The sequence below is a fragment of the Labrus mixtus genome, chromosome 9, assembly GCF_963584025.1.
Source record: "Labrus mixtus chromosome 9, fLabMix1.1, whole genome shotgun sequence".
NCBI classification, from domain to species: domain Eukaryota; kingdom Metazoa; phylum Chordata; class Actinopteri; order Labriformes; family Labridae; genus Labrus; species Labrus mixtus.
In genome coordinates this window covers 7765241-7771115 of record NC_083620.1, presented here as the reverse complement: position 1 = coordinate 7771115, position 5875 = coordinate 7765241, and the positions used below count along the sequence as shown (strand labels likewise).

Below are 5875 nucleotides of genomic sequence, written 5' to 3'. Positions count from 1 at the left end.
TGACACCTGGTCTTACATAAGTTGTATCGCACACAGAGGTGATCTGATCAGACACTAGTTGACCCATGAAACAAATAATTACACAAAACTTGGCACAGGCACAGTACTTATCCATTATGTAAGAGATAAATCTTGTTATCTATCATTTATTATGCATCATTATCTTTAATGCACTCCCTCCAGTGGTGTGCTGACAGTGTCTGCAGAGCTCCCTACTTGTTTACCTGTTAGCATGACTGCAGTGGATCTTTGTTTAATTTGTAGCAGGGTCAAATATGCTAATGTCCGTCTTTGTGACGGCAGTATGTGGTGGCTTGATGTGATTGTTCATGACTGCGAATATGTTACTCTTTGTGTGTATGCTTGTGTGTGTGTGTTTGTGTGCATTGATCAAAGTCCCCGTGGGTGTAGCTTCAGTTACTGACTGACAGACCTAAATTGTGTGTTTGAGCGTGTGTTTTGGTTCAGAGGAGAGTTTACTCCCGCTAATAAAGGAGTGAAGGGAGGGCGGGAGGCCGGGCCTGTTTATCCAAGCAAAAAGATTAACAACAGCGGAGCTTAAATATCATTCTGTTTAAATCCCCAGAGATGATTTTAATTACTCCCACAGAGCAGAGACATGGCCCCCAGAATAATTCCACAAATTCAACAGTGTAATTTGAGTGTGGAGATAACATGATCAGAGCTTGTTTGAGGCTCACTTGGTTCATTTAAATGTTGGATGTTAGAGTTATGTAAGGTAAATTATCATTTTGTGGATTTAGTGTGATGTAAGACTTTTACAAAACATCCCTGAAATGAATATGAACATCCAAACATCTGAATTTTGCACATCTATTGAGGGAAGAAAAAAGCAGATAAAACACCCCCACCCCCCCCACCCCCAATCCCCCCCCGAGGGCCGCCATCCTGAATAGACCAGAATGCAATGCAACACACACAGAGCACTTTCTATTTTGAGTGAAGGACATGACTGTTTTCTTGACTTGTTACTATGCTATCATCGCTGGCATCGCTCGCTGCACCCAGACAAACAGAACCACATCTGCATGCAGCAAGTTTACGCCTGTTCTCTGGTAGGAGCCAAAAGGCGAATTTAGGAAAGTATGCTGAGGGGGAGACAAAAAAAAAGGAAATAAATCAAACATTTATTGCTACTGAGAAACCAGCTTTTGCACACAAAGCAGATACCACGGATTTCTCCTGATACCTCTGACTCCTCAAGGTTACCAAAGAAACACAATTACTGTTAATAAAGAATTTTCCACCTGAGTCCAGACAGATGTTTGTGCGTTCATCTTTATTCAACTGCTGTGTGTGGATAACGGCACATCAGGTGAATACAAGTTACAGGATCTTAACCTTCTATAGGACTCATGTTATTAGCCATTCACTCTCCATCCACTATCTATACCGCTTTTCATGTTCAGGGTCGCAAGGGGCTGGAGCCGATCCCAGCTGTCATTGGTCGAGCGGCGGGGTTACACCTTGTTCTGGTCGCCAGTCAATCACAGAGACAGACAACCAGCCACACTCACAATTAGAGGTCATTTTAGAGTCACCAGTTAACCTAACGAGCATGTCTTTGGACTGTGGGAGGAAGCTGGAGGGAACCCACACATGCACAGGAAGAACATGCAAACGCCACTCAGAGAGGCTCCTGTCAGACGGGGATTCAAACCAGGAACCTCCTCACTGTGAGGAAACAGCTCTAACCACTGCACCTACATGCTCATTCACTCACACAACATGTTAGTCATGATTATTGTCACAAAGCATGGGCTTAAGTGTGTCTGTCACACTTAAAAAAAAAGAAAGGATTGTCGTTTTTTTCCGAAGAGGAAATGACGTCTGTCTCTCTCTCTGCTTGGTTTCTGTGTTGCTTCAGATCTCTCTTTTTTTTCCATCTGCATTCCACACCTTAGGATGGGCTGTACCTGGCACAGGTACGTGGTGACACTAAATTCCTTCACACACACTTACTTATGTTCACACACACACAGTAGAGAGAGGATTGGCATGACGGGTCGCTGTAAGAGAAAACAAATCACCTCATTGGTATGTAGCTGAAGGAGGGAATGTCGCACTGTGACTTATAGTGATGGCAGTAGTTCTCTACTTGTCCCCCCCCCCCCCACACACACACACACACACTGACAAAATGCACTCAATGCTACAGTTACTCAGCTCGCCCCAAAGGTGGAGAGTCAGCTCTATTTGCCTGAGTGTTTAGTGTAGAGTTTGGCCCGACTGATTTGTTGCAGCCCTGAGAAAACTTTCTCCCCATACTGAACCTTTAATGTACATCGAGTTGTTTATAATGTATCAGGTAACTTTTCACAACTATTCAGTGCATGAAACGCGTTTAAATGGATGAAAAGAGCGAAAGACTCTCACGTTTTTTGGCCGGTGGATAATGGTTACAACAATTTAAATCACCTTTATTAGTCGTCTCTAGTGTTGACAACAGAAGAACAGGCCTCTTGTTGAGTCGAGTCACCGGTAAAAAGGGGAAAGTGGAGGGGGGGTAGATTTCAGGCTGAAACTGAGATCACACTACTGTAGTTAGACAGAGAGCTCCTGTATTCACACACACAATGTCATGATGTGTGTGTGAGTGTGAGAGAGTACCCAGGTAGGAGGCACAAGACATTATCCTCCAGTAAAGATAAGGAGCCTCTCTCAAACTACAGCAGATATAGTTATTAACACAATGCAACACTGTGGATATGAAAAGTTGTGAATGCTCCCACGTAAAGTAAAGCAAGTCCTGGAACTCAGCATCTATTTAAACTAAACAAAGCGATACCCCTACTCCAGTGTGGGAGCTGTTACATAATGTTGTTAACACATACAGTACACATACGCTGTACTTTTGAGTGGATTCAAGGAAGCACGAGCTGCGCAGCTCTCTGTGAATCTGGACGTCTTCATCTGGTATGAAGAAAAGCATCCAATGAGAACTGTATTGAATTTGGCCTTTTGCAGAAGAAATCTGAGATGGTTACAACTTCAGCCAGGTAATCACAACAGGCAAAGACGCTGTCTGTACATGACTGTGCCCGCTTTGAAGAATTTGCTGGATATGTGTCAAAAAGTAAATTTGCAAGTGAGTATGGTAAATGGACTTGAGCTTATATTATGCTTTTCTCAAAGCGCTTTCACACCACATGTCACACCTACACATTCACACACTGAGGTTAGAGGCTGCTGTGTAAAGTGACCATCAGAAGTAACTAATCACATTCATACACATTCATACGCCACTGAAGAAGCAGCAGGAGCAACTTGGGGTAAGTGTCTTCCCAAAGGACACGTTGGACATGTGGCTGCAGGAGCTGGGGATCGAACCCCCGACCTTGAGAGGCTACCGACAAACTGAGCCACAGTCGCCCCCAAGTATGCATGTAAGTACGCATGATGTAAGTGTAAGTGTTAAAGTATGCAAAGCCAGTGTGGGAAATAAATACTTAATTAAGAAGGTAAATTAGTTTGCTAATAAAAAAGTGAATCATTTAGTACGTTTGTAAGTAACTAAGTAAGTAAATATCATTATGCAAGTGAGTAAGCATGGGAATAAAGTTGTTTGTAAGTAAGGAGGTATATGAGGAAGAGAGGAAGTATGAAAATAAGAAAATGAGTCAGTGAGACAGTAAGTCAGATGTAACTAAATGATTGTAATGACTAAATGTTTCTTCGTTATGGAAAAGGGTCAACAGGACCAACACCTGAATGTCACTGCTCTGTCCATTTCTCACACGAGTACGTCTGTAGAACATTAAGGGACATTTACGCAATAATTTAACTTTGAGTTCACTTTAAATTATTTCATATTTATTGCATTAATTTCAGCTCCTTATATCTGGACGTAGGTATAAAGTAACATCCTGTAAAACTAAACAATACAAGTACAGCTTTGTCCCAGTAGTCATCAGTGAGATGAACAAGACATAACACAGCAGCTTTAGATAACAATTTTAGTATATTTATTATTATTATTTACTGATCTCTGCACATTATCATGTTTTGTCCTGTCCTGTTGCTTGTTTCTAAAAGGAGGACGATTCACTCACTGTCAAACCAAATCTACCTCCACCCAAAAATAAAGTTTCCTTTCCTTTCCTTTTCTTTCCTTTCCTTTCCTTACGAGCCAATAGTCAAGGCAGCTTTTACATTCTGGTGTAATTTTAATTATGAGGAATAACCATTTCCCTCAAACTCAACAACTCTAAATTAAATTAGTTAATTCTTTACTTTTTTAAGGAAAAAAAAACAGGATTATTTGCTCTGATTAGTAAAAATTCCAAATGATCTCTTGGTAGAGAGAGGCCCTGAGTGATAAAGGATGCTGCTCTTATTCGACATCCTCTGATGTGTCATAAAAATGAAACGAGGTTACGCAACGAGACTCCAGCAGCTCTGTTGTCACGGTGGAGGAAACGCTCCTGGCAGAGCAGATGGATGTCAGGAAGGGACTGACTATCCAGGCCCAATAAAGACATGAATACACTTCAGAAGGACTCTGTATCAACATGAAGGGGAGAGATAAAACATTACACCAGAGCGTTGGCTAGAAAAACAAATACCTTCTCTCATTAGAGACAATTAGGACAGTCGAGACAGGAGATCGGGGACAGGGATAGTAGAGTAATGTGCCTCCAAATAGAAGGGGAGTCCCACTAGAGCGTCCCTGCTTTTAAAGAGAGGCTGGCTGGGGAGATAAGGGACATGCTGGGCCTCAGGCCTCCAGGGTCATATGAGGGGATGGGGATGTGCAAAGAGAATATATTAAGTATTTCAGCTGTACACCTACTGAAAATATGTGTGTGGACGTCTCATGCTCATGATACTCATCATTAACTCATATGACTCATGTTATCTTAATACATTATCTTCAGCAGTACTTGAATTCAGGGCTAGTCATTAAAGGCAGGGTTGGTCATTTTCAACAACTAGCATGATTTTAAAAATAGTATTCCCTCAAAAGCCACGCCCCTCACTTACATGCACTTCAATTTCAACCAAAATCTTAAACAGTGGATCTGGAGGAAATGACCAACCCTGCCTTTAAGCTTTTTTTCTAACTCTGGCTAGTGGTTTTCCAAAGTTACTATCCCCTTCCCAAACCCCCCACCAGCATCTAATCAATACCTTGGAGAAAAGTTGTGAAGTTATACTTAGTCATGTTAGAAAAGCAGCATTTCTGTTTTTGCATGGTAAAAAAAAAAAACATGAAAATATCCGGACCAGTGCTGTAACGTGCTAAGATATGAGGACAAAATTTGGCCTTTTAGGGCATAGCGCAAACTTCAGATTCTCCCACAGGATTTAAAAAAAGATACTTCAGAGTGATAATGAGAAGGACGGCTGTCTCTGTGCATTAAGCTCAGGGTTGCTGTGTCATCTGGGGATTTAATGATGCAGCCCTCTGGATGGATTGCATTCAAATACATGTTTTTTTCACATTGCACATCTGATGCACACCAGCTGTCATTAAAGATTGAGTGACGACAGCTGGAGGGAAAGTTGTATCTATCTCTATAAGTCCTCCTACAATCACACACATTTTCAGATACATCTGCGTGATCATATCAATAAATGTACCTAATCAACATTCTTCACATTACTTGTATTCTCTACATCTGCTTTATTATGGCAGCGTTTGGGTTTTATATGGACTTTGTTGTTGTGTATTCTATCGGGTTTTTTTTCTTAATAATGTAAATGTATTTTGTCCTGTGTAAAACTGTTTTGCTTCTGTAAATTTGTTTCATAAATTCAAAATGTATTTTCCAAAATGTGAATTAGCCTCAAGCTTTGTAAATGTTTTTCGCACCCAGCCACCGTAACATTTGTTAAGGACTGGTGTTATGCA

The 5875-nt window shown here is 41.2% G+C and overlaps 1 long non-coding RNA gene across 1 annotated transcript in view; it reads right to left on the bottom strand.

Annotated features, from left to right (window-relative positions):
• LOC132979843 (uncharacterized) overlaps nt 1–5875 on the bottom strand; it is a 700158-nt gene that overhangs the window by 100957 nt on the left and 593326 nt on the right. The gene's annotated exons all lie outside the window — the stretch shown is intronic.